This window comes from Lepus europaeus, chromosome 5 (genome assembly GCF_033115175.1).
Source record: "Lepus europaeus isolate LE1 chromosome 5, mLepTim1.pri, whole genome shotgun sequence".
In the NCBI taxonomy this organism is placed as follows: Eukaryota; Metazoa; Chordata; class Mammalia; order Lagomorpha; family Leporidae; genus Lepus; species Lepus europaeus.
Window position 1 is genome coordinate 156,287,584 of NC_084831.1, and position 12,787 is coordinate 156,300,370.

General features: G+C 55.7%; 1 protein-coding gene across 2 annotated transcripts in view; it reads left to right on the top strand.

Moving 5' to 3' along the window:
• Positions 1-2,619: 2,619 nt before the first annotated feature.
• Positions 2,620-12,787, top strand: part of KIAA0040 (KIAA0040 ortholog) — a 37,327-nt gene continuing 27,159 nt past the window's right edge. Inside the window, exon 1 of one of the 2 annotated variants that reach the window (XM_062192984.1) lies at positions 2,620-2,652. The gene's annotated coding sequence lies outside the window, so the exon portion shown is untranslated. Of the gene's footprint in view, positions 2,653-2,939; positions 3,007-12,787 lie in introns of those variants that run through there. The other variant, XM_062192983.1, reaches the window with a different exon arrangement.

The window sequence follows — 12,787 nt, forward strand, 5'->3', positions numbered from 1 at the left end:
ACTGAAAACAAGAAAAATAATGAGGATTATGCAAAATGTAATCCCACTGTGGTTGCCTGGAGCCATTCATGAGTTCCCAGGAATCAGGACTTCGCTGGCAAGAGAACAGAACAGCAGGCTGGGGCTCTAACCTGCTTTTTCAAAAGGGAGGCATCAATCGCCCAGAGCGAGAACTTCCTGGTTGAACGCCCACACCTTCTCTCCTACCACAATTGCATCTCCACAGTGGTGTCAGTCTCTCAACAAATTCTGCAGCCTTGGCAATCAAATGTGGGCAAATACACCCAAAAGTCCTCCATCTCTCTGCTCCAGAAGCTATTACCTGTCAGCTTTAGACTTTTCTCCTTGCTAACGAGTATAGCACAGCTAGCATACCACTTTATGGATGGACCTCTGTTTTTCTTTTTTCATTTTTTTTAAGATTTATTTAATTATTTGGAAGTCAGGCACAAAGAGAGAGAGAGAGAGAGAGAGAGAGAGAGAGAGAGAGAGAGAGAGAGAGAGAATCTTCCAACCACTGATTCACTTCCCAAGTGGCAGCTATGGCCAGGGCTGTGCCAGGCCAAAGCCAGGAGCCAAGAGCTTCTTTCGGGTCTCCCACATGAGTGTAGGGACCCAAGCACCTGGGCCATCCCCTGCTGCTTTCCCAAGTGCCTTAGCTGGATCAGAAGCGGAACAGCTGGGACTCAGACGGGGACCTATAAGGGACGGCAGCATCGCAGACAGCGGCTTTACCCGCTACGCCGCAGCGCCGACCCTGGACCTCTGCTTCTCTTTCGACCATCTCTCAGCCACACCTGTGAAGCCCTGGGCTCCGGCTCATTGCCTCGGTTTCTTCCTGTTTTCTCCAAAAGCAACCCTACGTAACTGTCACCTCAGCCGGAACCCATCTGTATGGTTGCTGTAGGGTTTTCAGCGAAGTATTTCTCAGTGTCTCTGGAAGTCTGCACACTACCGCTGCTCAAGGATGGAATTCCTTCACGGAAAGACATTTTCTGCCCAGCAGATGAGGCCGTGGAAAAAGGCAGGCTGGGAGGTTGGCAACACCTGGACTCAAATTTGGGTTCCACCCAAATCTGAGCTACCGCCTTGAGGAAGTGACTTAACTTCCTCTGAACCTCTGTTTCCCCATTTGTAAAAACGAGGACAAGGCCGCATCTCACAAAGCTGGAGGGAAAGATCCAGTGATGTGTGTGACGCTTCAGGCACCACAATCTCCAAGCCTCGGGCCAGCACTCAAGGCCCAGCGCTGTGCCCTGGAGCCCTGTCCTCCACGCTCTGACACTGAGCTCTTGCTTCGGGCTCTGTAAGGGAACCAACTCCTCACAGGTAGACACTGCAGGCTTCCCACGTCACCAGAGACTGGGCTTCTCCCAGCGTGGTAAACACACCATACACGGAGCAGGTGCTTCGGTCCATGTCCAAGCCCTCTCTTCCCTAAGCACCCTGCACCTTCTTTCAAAGCCCAGCTTCTGCTCCCCGCTGGCCCTGAGCACTTGCCAATCTTCCTGGTCCTGGGACTCCTCTTCCCCTATTCAGACTCAGACTCAGTGCGCTTACCCCTTGACTCCTGGGAAGGAAGTCTCATCTAATCTTTTGAAAGAAAACATTTTTGTTGTTGTTGTTTTGTCTTGCCTCATTCCCTAACCATTCCTGGCATTTCTGGGACTCAGGTGTGCTGGGTTTTCTCTTTGGGCTTTCAATTCAGAGCTGTTTGGTTTCTCCTGCAGACACAGAAGAGATCTTACATGCCACAGTTGGTTGCCACAGTCACACACGCAGAGGCCAAAGGACACCAGTGCCCGGCACAGCGCCTGGAACCTGGCACCTGGCACCTGTACACCAGGCTAATACAGTCAAGGGAGCAGGATCTCTGCTCCACGTCATGGAAGGTTCTCCCAAGATACTTCTGAGTGCCCCCCCCCCGCCCCAGCCAGGGGCTGGCATCACCCCCACCCACTCAGAGTGATCCTGGAGACACGGCCCAAGCTCCCTGCCCTGGGCCGTCGACAGCTCTGCGCCCCGAGCCCCGTAAGGAGCCTGGGCCCAGATCTCTCCATTGCCTAGCGCTCCCAGCGGGACCCACTGGATCTGATTAACAGGTGATAAAGCCCAACAGAGGCTGGGAGAGGCATCTCCGCTGACGGCCCTGGTGTCCCCAACTCTGAGGCCTTGAGACCCAGCCGGGGTGGCCTGCGCCTAGCGTGGGGCGCACATGCGGCTAGAGGGGCTGTGGCTTCGGTCGCCCGCACAGGTGGCCCTGCGGCGTCTCTCTTCACCCCTCCCACCCCGTCAGGCCGTTGCCCTCCGGAGCCCCGCGTGCCCGGGAACCCGGGTGAGCCCGGGACGCGCCCGGAGCGCGCGGCGTCCCGAAGAAGGCGCGCAGGGGAGGCCCACGTCACGGCGGGGCGGAGTGGGGGCGAGGGCGGGCTGGGCGGGGACGCCCCGGCCCAGGCGCGCCCGGGCTCGGTCGGCGCCGGGGGCAGAGCCTGGGCCGGGCCGGGGAGCGCGAGCGCCCGCGATCCCGACTCCGGAAGCCGGGCGTCAGGCACCGGGGCCGGGCGCGGCCGGAGCGCCACCTCGGGTCCGCCGGGCGCCGGACGGCGGGCGCGGGCAGGACCGCGGGGCGCCTCTCCCGGGCGGGAGCCGCAGGTGAGCGGGCCGGGGCGGGCCGGGGCGGGCCGGGGCGGGCCGGCTCCGCAGACCCCCCGTGGGCGGGGCGGGCCGGGGCGGGGCGGCTCCGCAGACCCCCGTGGGCGGGGTGGGGTGGGGCGGGGCGGCTCCGCAGATCCCCGTGGGCGGGGCGGGCCGGGGAGGCTCCGCAGACCCCCGTGGGCGGCGCGCGGGACCTTCCCGAGCTGGCAGGGCGCGCCCAGCGCTCGCTCGCCCCGCTCCCACGAGCGCTCGCTCGTCCCGCTCCCACGAGACGGCCGCCGGCCCGCTCCCACGAGCGCTCGCTCGCCCCGCTCCCACGAGACGGCCGCCGGCCCGCGCGCGGGCGCCGAGGTGAGTTCGTTCCTGCAGTCCCGTGACTCTGGGCCCCTTTACAAGCGGCAGAGCGGCCGGGGACGCTGAGAGGGGAGGGCCGCGGGGCCACGCGGGCTGCTGGGGCCGGGGGTCCGCGTCGCGCAGCCCGGGGCGGAGGCCGCTGCTCCCCGCGGCCGGGGGAGCCGGTGGGCGGGGGCGATGGACGTTCTGAGAACCTGCCCACAGCGCCCGGGGCTCAGACGGCCACCCCAGGTGAAGCCCGAGTGTCGGTGGGGCTGAGAACTTGGCCAAAACGAAAACGCGGCCTGGAGCCCCGGGGCGGAGTGGGTACCTGCCTGCCTCTCTCGGGGCTCCGTGGCGCAGGTGGCTTCCTGGACTCTGGCTGTGCTCCCAACTCCAGAGCCCCTGCGATCCCCGAGGGTCAAATGGGGGACCTCGGAGGACGCGTTTCCCTAGTGTATAGGAGAGTCTCAGGGATGTGTGTGTGTGTATACACATACACATCTCCATTATATATATAATATATATACATATCCATTATATATACATCTCCATTATATATATAATATATATACATATCCAATATATAACTATCCTATATATATATACATATATATAATGGAGAGAGAGTGTGTTGTTAGGCAATGCTGGAGTCAAGTCAGTGATAGAGACAGTGAGTGGGCGCACCAGGCCTGCCTGGGCCAACAGGGTACCGAGGCACAGGCCACCCTAGTGTAGCAGAGCGCAGAGCAGCCAGTGTGCCTGCCACCTCGTGGAAGTGCTCCGTGGATCCTGTTCAGTGAGGAAGGGGACGAAGTGTGCACTTAACCACCCCGGGAGCGCCTCTCTTGCAACACTATTGCACGTGGGTCACTCCGCTAAAACGCATGAGAACTTGGAGCCAGTTTGGAGGAACTTTTCGTTCTGACGTCCTGGTGGCTAACGGGAGAGCCTTGCTTTATGAACAGCAAAACTTTGAAACAGCATGCATGCATCTTGTTCCTGTCGTAAGAGGTTTGCGAGTTCTACCTCGAGAATCCTGCAGGGGTGTTTCCAGCCGTTACACCTGCTCTGATGGTCTGTCCTTGCCAGCGCTGGGCTGGGCACGCAGCATGCAGATAACTCTGATCAGGCCCTTCGTTCTGTCTGACGTTCTGCCTCCTCATCCCCACCCCACAGAAAATTCAGGAAAGAGACACATTGCAAAGCACACGTTTCCCTGGGCTCACACTCCATCACTAGCCTGTGGAATGAACAGAGACTTTCTTCCACCCTTTCGGCTCAAGAACTCAAGAAAAGAATGAACACTGCACAAGCTGAGTTACTGATTCCATCAGAGGGAGGGCCCTGCTTCCCAGGCACTCGTGTCACACGGACCGTACCTACTGTGTGCTGGGCACAGCCAGGGCCTTGGGGTCTGAAGAGGTGAGGGCCCTGCTTCCCAGGCACTCGTGTCACACGGACCATACCTACTGTGTGCTGGGCACAGCCAGGGCCTTGGGGTCTGAAGAGGTGAGGGCCCTGCTTCCCAGGCACTCGTGTCACACGGACCGTACCTACTGTGTGCTGGGCACAGCCAGGGCCTTGGGGTCTGAAGAGGTGAGGGTTCCTGCTTCCCAGGCACTTGTGTCACACGGACCGTACCTACTGTGTGCTGGGCACAGCCAGGGCCTTGGGGTCTGAAGAGGTGAGGGCCCTGCTTCCCAGGCACTTGTGTCACACGGACCATACCTACTGTGTGCTGGGCACAGCCAGGGCCTTGGGGTCTGAAGAGGTGAGGGCCCTGCTTCCCAGGCACTCGTGTCACACGGACCGTACCTACTGTGTGCTGGACACAGCCAGGGCCTTGGGGTCTGAAGAGGTGAGGGTTCCTGCTTCCCAGGCACTTGTGTCACACGGACCGTACCTACTGTGTGCTGGGCACAGCCAGGGCCTTGGGGTCTGAAGAGGTGAGGGCCCTGCTTCCCAGGCACTCGTGTCACACGGACCGTACCTACTGTGTGCTGGGCACAGCCAGGGCCTTGGGGTCTGAAGAGGTGAGGGTTCCTGCTTCTGCAGAACCCTGGTGTGGTAAACGAGACACTTCAGGATGAAGTACCTAGAACAGCAGTAGCTGGGGGCACTGAAGTCGCCCAAAGTTCTTTCCCCAGAGACTGTCTGGGGAGTCGGCACTGAAGAAGTGGTGGACGAGCAGTGTTTTGAAAATGATGAGACGTTCCCATGGAAATAGTGTTTTGGTCAAAGGAGGGAGCATTTGCAAAGTCAATGACAGGTTCAAGGAACAGCACGGAATGGAGGTACACCGCTCTCGTAAGAAGAATGAGCTCTGATAGCGCTGGGGAGCCGTACTTGGTTTTGGTAGGGGAAGATTTGTACCTGGAGAAGAAACGTGTTGACTAGGAGGCTGCTGGCTGGGAGAGAGAGGAAGTAGTTCATGGGAACCTCTAATAAGACAGTGGTGGTAGCAACCGAGGAAAGGCAGTGGGTCTCACTGCAGTTTAGGAAGCAGAATCAGCAGTGTCTGGGGACTCACGGAGTGTAGTGAGGGAGGAGTGGGTGGAACAGAGAGCGATTGCGAGGCGTGAGCTGGAGGAAGGGGGAGGTGCACTGTGGTGTCGTGCATGGACATCGTATGAAGTAGAAGCAGACCGTGGAAGAAGCGGCAGCCAACACTCGAGACATATTTAAGTTGCATATGCCCAGGGGGTGTGCAGGTGGAGACCTGTGGTAAGCAGTTGGGTGTACAGGGCTGGGGCTCAGGGAGAGGTGGAGGCTGCTCCAGTTCTCCAGCCCAGATGTTGTGCCCAAAAAGCAGTGTGGAGGCAGCCGATGAGCTGGTAATGGCACCATCAGGGAGACTGTGTCGGTACTGAAGTGACCTGCGGATGTAACCATCGTAGCGTGCGGTAACTTACATATGACCCTCTCCAGACTCTCAGGGGTTTCCGAATGTCTGGCAGGGCAGTCCCTAACACCGTAGAGAGAATTCTGGGCTAACAGTGTGCAGGAAGTACAGGTGCATTAACCTACGTGAGTGAAACCCCAGGAGTCCACTCCCCATGGGGAAAATGCCACTGTTCAGTTGTCAGATCTGCCAAGACCTCTCCAGAGCTCATACCCCAAATCTTGAGTTACAGCAGCCATGTGGGTGAGCCCTGCCTTTGTGAAAACAGGAAGGATAGCTGCTCAGGCTAATTCCAGACCCTCATAGCGTCCTTCTCTAGGTCTGGCTGCCAGTGCCCAGACCAGGATCTTGTACAGCTTGCATGCAAGAAAAACACCTGGACTCAGAGTTAGGCGTGGGTTCAGTTCCTGGCCTGACCGCTTACTAGCTGCCCTGGAACAAGTCTTTGAAGTTCTCAGCTCCATTTCCCTTAAATTTGCAACTGGGATAATTGTTACTCAGCAGAGCAATGGTTAGAATCAGAATCGAATTGAAAAAGTAAGAACACTTAATGTGCTACATAAATTGTAGAGCTCTATAAAAATGTAAGGGGTTTTATTATTGTTACTAATCAAGACTCTTGAAGCTATCAAATTCAGATGGTCTGTGTAGGTGTAGGATCTGGGCAGCATCTCGGGCCTGGACTTTTAGCCTTTTAATTGGATTAAATATTTCAAGGCAGTAACTATAAAAGTCTCCATCAATCCTGTCAGTGTTGTACATCTGTTCCGGTCTCTTCCTGTTTTACTTCTTAAAGTGGTTGGAGCCCAAAGAAGTCCGTGCCCTGCCGATGACCATGCAGGTCATGCGCTGCACAAAGACTGCTGGGGGTATGTGAGGCTGCAAGGAGCCAGGGTTCCTCTTGGTATGGGATGAACTGGCCCCACTTGCATGGGAGTCCACCCAGACGGAACCCCATTTGCTGTTCCTAAGAGGTGTTGGTTAAGCCAGCAGTGGCCCTGGGTGATGCACCCATCAGTGGCTTTGCTGTTTTCCCGTGTTCTAACCACGAAAGCCCAACATAGTCCAACCCAGTGGCATTCAAGTTTTATACCAGTGTCAAACTTTCAGTAAACAGGATTCTCACAGGGGCTAGCAGTTGATGAGGAAGTAAGCACAGATTCAGAGACTTTAAGTGGAAAAACACTCTAGTCGTGAGCCAGATCCACCCCTGACTTCACAGAGGAGCACACTAAGGTTCGGGGAGGAACGCGTGTGGCCAGGTCACACAGCTGGTTAAAGGAGGGACCAGAATCCAGACGCCATCCCTGTGTGTCCAGGAATACCCGGTACTCTCTAGGATCCCTGTCACCTGGACCTTGTGTCCCTCCTACTCGGGGACACGTGCAGGCACTCCAATGCTGGCAGCGAGGTAAGGTGGACAGTACTTGGAGGCCAGATCCTCCCCATGATGACTTGAGGGCGAAGCAGGAGCCAATGCGATAGACACACAGCTGGGTCCCATGTTTGAACACAGTCTCCATCCCACCCTGCATCCTTCTTGCTTCCCCAGCTGTGTCCTTCACTCAGGACAGCCTGAAGACGCCTCCAGCAGGGAGACCACTTGGGTGCCTGAGTTAACTAAAATCCTTTTGGTGTTTTGTCGAGTGTCTCATGGAGCTTGTTTCACCTCTGAGATAAGAACATGCCAGGGAACAGTAGACAAGCAGGCGTGACACGTTTGACACCAATGGGCGAGTTAGCCGTTCGCCGTGAAGGTGCTGGGTGACCAAGAGGAGCTCAGGAAATTCATCACAGGAACAGTAAGAGAGGGAAATACAGTGGCAAGACAGGCTTTGTAGACCTCTCCAGACAGCAACAGGGAACTCTGGTGACTTCTCTGAAAGGCAGTCCCCAGGGTAGCAGTCCAGCTCGGGTGTCGGGCTTTGCCCCGTATCAGGCTGAGCCATCTGAACAGAGCATCAGCAGGGGACGTGAGTGGACGTCCAGCGGAGACCAGCAGAGGGTAGCTAGGTTCCAAAGCGAAACCTCGCACAAACACAGGGTTTCTTTCTCGGGCGACTCCCAAGGGGCTGTGACCGTGTCCAGACAGAGTCCCCGCCTCTGGGAAGAATCTTGCTCCCACGGTCATAAGCAAGCCACTCCATGAGTTTGTCGCTAAGACATGAGAGAAGCGCTGACCATCGCTGTGATTCCCGGCCACAATGGAGAAGATGGTGCTCCTCACCCACAGCAGCCTTGCCCTCTGTCCTGTCATTTCCTCCCAACATGCGGCTTTCCGGTGCAGAGTTACTCTCCTCGGATAGCACCCTAATTTCAAGCTGGAGAGGCTTGAGAAGAGCCATGTGATTGTTTTGTTTTGTTTTGTTCTCTGGGAAAGTCATAAAAGAAAATGAGTAGGAGAGAGGGGGAACACATGAATAGCAGCAATGCAGAGATCTGCCTGTTACAGTACTGCGAATCTCCAGGTTGAGAGCCACAGGAGTCAGGGGTGGGGTGGTCTCAGGCTTAGGGGTGGAGTAGAGGTTGGGTAGACAGGGGGAGAAGCAGTGGGGACTGGGAGTTTCTGTGTGCCTTAGTGCTATGGGAACAGGCATCAGTGCGGACGTACCGTGGATTAACCTAAGTGACATGACAGTGGCCACCGTCACCCTGAGTCAGGAGCCGACTTAGTCCTTCCCCTACCCAGTAAGATACCAAGTCTTCATCCTTCTGCTTGTGGCTTCTACTGTCCGACTCTTAGGTGCCTCCAGCAGTGGGACAAAGTGCCGGCTTTCAGAAGCCCTTCCGTGTGTGGTCGTCAGACACCCAAAGCCCTGGCCGAAGCCTGCAAGCTCCAGGCAGCGACTCATTCATGCTGGCCTGGAACCAGCAGGGACTCACACTGGGGTTAAAGTGACCTTCCCAGGGATTGGGAACCCAGAGTAAAACAAAGTCCATCCAGCCTGTCTCGGCTCCCACAGAGGTTCAGTGTGCACACTAGATTCTAATAACCACTTGTTGAATGGTGGTGCTAAGAATTGGAGGCTTGCAAAGGGGGCGGCCGTTGCCACCCCTCACCTGCCAGGTTGCTGGTACATCTGCTGGGTATTCAGCGTCACACTAGGGAGACAGAGCAAGGTGGAGAGAAAATGCGCCACACTAAAGGCCCGCCCTGCAGACTCGCCATCCATCAAGCCCCTCTCTTGCAAGTGACTGTCTTCTCCCCAGCTTCCTCTCCTGACCTGAAGCAGATTCCTTCTGGCCCAAGGCCTCAATCTGCGGAGTAGCAGGTGCCAGGCAGCACAGCAGTGGCCCCAATAAAGCCTCCAGGCTCGTCACCTGGTGACCCACAGCATCCCTTAGCACCCCATCAGCTGGGAAGGGGGTCCCACCACCAGGTCACAGCCCCCGGTCGCAGGTCCCACCACTGAGCTGCAGCCTCCCAGGTTCCAAATCTAGAACTCAGGTCCTGAGGAACGCCTGGCCCGAAGTCCTGGCTGGGGCTGGGAGAAAGCTGCACTTGGCCAGTGCCCGAGGGTCCTTGCTGAGTGCCAGCGCCGTGCCTGTCCCAGCTTTGCTGCAGGCCTGCGTTTTCCTCCTCTCCGGCAGATGAGAGGCCGTTCTCCTCAGCTGGCCTTGGAAAGAACACCTCATTCCCAGACAGAGGCCCTGCACCCCCACACCGGCTAGGACAAGGAAGGAGACCCAGTCACAGGGCGTGTGCCATGCAGGGAGGACAGTCAGTGCTCCTGACTGGCATTTTCCAGGAATAAGACTTGGGCATTTTAAAAAATATTATTCCTTCAAGGTGGGGTCTGAGAGTGAGGGGAAAAAATACTTAAGCCACTGGGTATGTGGTCACTCAGCATTTGGTTGGAGTGAGCAAATGCGCACTGAAAGACTCACCAGTAACGTGTTCTGTTTCCCGAATGATTGATGATGGACAGCATGCGTTCTTTCCCACGCCCCGCCGATCAGCTCCTGAGCGCTGCTTGCATTACCTGCTCTCACCTGTGTTTAACTGACGCGAGAGTCACATACGTAATGTTAACCGTTGTAAAGAGAGGAGTCCCGGGCGGTTGACAGTGTAGGGCAGCCACTGCCTCTAGCTGTCTCCCTCTTTGGAATCCTGCTTCGTTCCAGTTCCTCCCCGTTGCTGGCTGTTCCCAGGCCCCAGTACTGACAGTCTGCCTTCCACCTGTATGCATTTAGCCGTTCTAGATGTTTCCTAACAGTGGGGTCATGTATGACTTTGGTAATGGCTTTTTTCTCTGAGCACAACGTTGTCAAAGGTCCATCCGTGTTGTAGCATACATGACACACCATTGTTACAGCTGAATAATATTCCATTGTGTAGACTTTTTTTTTTTTTTAATCTTTTCATTCATTGAAAGGCATTTGAGTTGTTTCCACCGTTTGGCTATTGTGAGTGTTGCTGTGGACATGTATGTCCAAGGCTTTAGTAAAATACTGTTCTCGCATTCTTTGGAGCATACACCCAGGAATGGAATTGCTGGAGTCAGTGCTAATTCTGCCTGTAGCTTTTTGACGAACTGCCAAACTGCTTTCCATTCCTCCACGTTGTTACCAACATACTCACAAATCCATTTTCCTTTCTTGGAGGTCGGATTAAGTGTGCACTTTAATCCTATACATTAAGTGTATGCTTTCACATGCCTGGTCTCCCTGTCTCAGCTCTGCCTTTCAAGTAGACGAAAATTTCAACAACTTTTCAATGCAGGCACTTCTGTAGAGGGAACTTCTAGCCCTGTCACGCTGTTCTGAGACTGCGGTGCCTGGGGCCAACTCTCACCTCTGCTTTCTCAGAGCCTGTGACCTAGGGGTTCTGGGACGCAGACAGGAGAAGGCCTCCAGTGGCTGAAGTTGTCCTCGCTACCTCTGGGAGGGAAGACGAGAGAAGTGGGGAAGAGGAGCAGGAGCGAGGCAGGAGGCCTGTCGCGTGGCACGGTGTGGAGGCCTTCCCACGCCCAGGGAGGAGACTCTGTGGAGTCACATGGGGTCCTAAGGAAGAAAGGGACAGATGGGCCTCTTTCCAAAACCGTAATTCCTCTGTTTCACCTCGAGGCTTTATTTTTGCCTCAAAGACTCCTAGCATTTGCCTATCCAGGGCCGAAGGCCGTTCAGGTCAGCCAGCAGCAGCTTCGTGGAAAGTCTGGACTCTCCCCTGTGGGTCATTCTCCTCCTTCCCAGGTGAGAGCTGGACGTGTCCCCCGCCTTCAGGGCCATCTCCAGGTCCTCTTTGCACAGGGAGAGCTGTCAAACTCTTAGGGAGGCCCAGCAGCCTCGCTTCTGGTGGCGGAAGCTGCCCCAACATGAGTCTAGCTGCATTTTTTTCCCATTCACATTTCTTAAACACCTCCATGTGTGCCCAACTCTATGATAGAGGCGGTGGGGAATTCTTTAGAAAAAAATAAAAGCAGGCACAGATCCCACCCTCAGGGGCCCACCACTCACCGCCCTGGAGTCTACAAGTCTGGCCCTCCCACCTAGCGCTGTGAGAAGCAGCAACTTTCCCACTCTCTGGCCCCTAGAGCCACCATCTTTCCTCCCACCACCCAGGCTCCAGATCCTGCTGCTCTGACATCTGCCATGTCCCTGCCCATGCCCAGCCGGCTCCACAGACGCCTAGCCAACTCACCTGAGCCACCAGCTGTGAAAGCCAAGCCACTGTGAGGCCTTTCTGTACTGGCCTGGCCCCCTTGCCCTGCTGTAGCCCTCCTTTGCTCTTCCACCCACTGCAGAGCCAGTGACCAGTATGGACACCCCAAAGCCAGTCAGATCGTCAACCAACAAGCATATGTTGAGCACCCAATGTGGGCCAATGTGAAACCAGACACTGGGGACACCCGGGGAGAAGGCTCTGGAGCGGTTTGATGTTGGGTGGGAAAGCAGACGTGAACAGCATCTGTACTATCAGTAAGCAATAATCTTTCCCGTGTTGTCAGGATGTAAGTGTGATTTTCTCTATATAACTTTTGATTCCAGAGAAAGCCCTAGGCTACCAAATCCTGCTTTTTCTCACCTGTGTCTGTTGGGGGCTGGACGGAGGTCGTGGTTTGCTGTAGTGTTACAGGCTAGAGCGTTCCTCGCCGACTCAAATAATGAAAGTTGTCTCCTATGAAATAGCCAGGAGCCAGTGCTGTGGTCCCTTTGGCCCGGAGCGCCTCATCATTGCCCCACAGCAGGCGTCACAAACGCAGGTGTCTACAGGGGCTGGTAAGTTCTCGTTGGACATTCGCTCTGTATAGGCCTGGCTTTGACTGCAATAAGTGTAGTGCCTAACACATCCAGTTCCCACAACTGTCCTGTGATGGAGGGCCTGTTCTGCTCTAGAGTTGAAGGAACTCGGGCACAGAGAGGTAAAAGGACTTCCCCATTCAGACAGCCAGGAGTGCTGGGGCAGGCCTGGGCCCGAGTATCACAGGGAGTGGCCACTGGGCCCAGCTGCTAGAACACTGGTCAGGATGTTTGCATCCCACAGCAGACTGCCTGCGTCCGGCTCCTGATTCCAGCTTCCTGCAAATGCAGACCCTGGGAGGCCGTGAGTAACGACGCAAGTAGTTCGATTCCTGCCACCCATGTGGGAGACCTGAATTTGGGCTAACCTTGGTCGTTCTGGGCATTTGGAAACTGAACCAACAGATGGAAGTTCTCTCTCTCTCTCTCTCTCTCTTCTCCATCTCTCAAATTAGTGAATAAGAAACGAGAAAAAGATCATCACAGGTGGTACAAGAACGTAAGGAGAACACTAAGCCAGGAGAGCTCTGGGTCAAACAAAATACCGCATCTCCCTTGTGGGCTTCTAGTTTTCTACGTCTGATCCCCAGAAATCTCTAGATGCGCCTTTGCGCAGGTGAAATCTCTTTTCCACATAACTTGGGCTAAATGTTG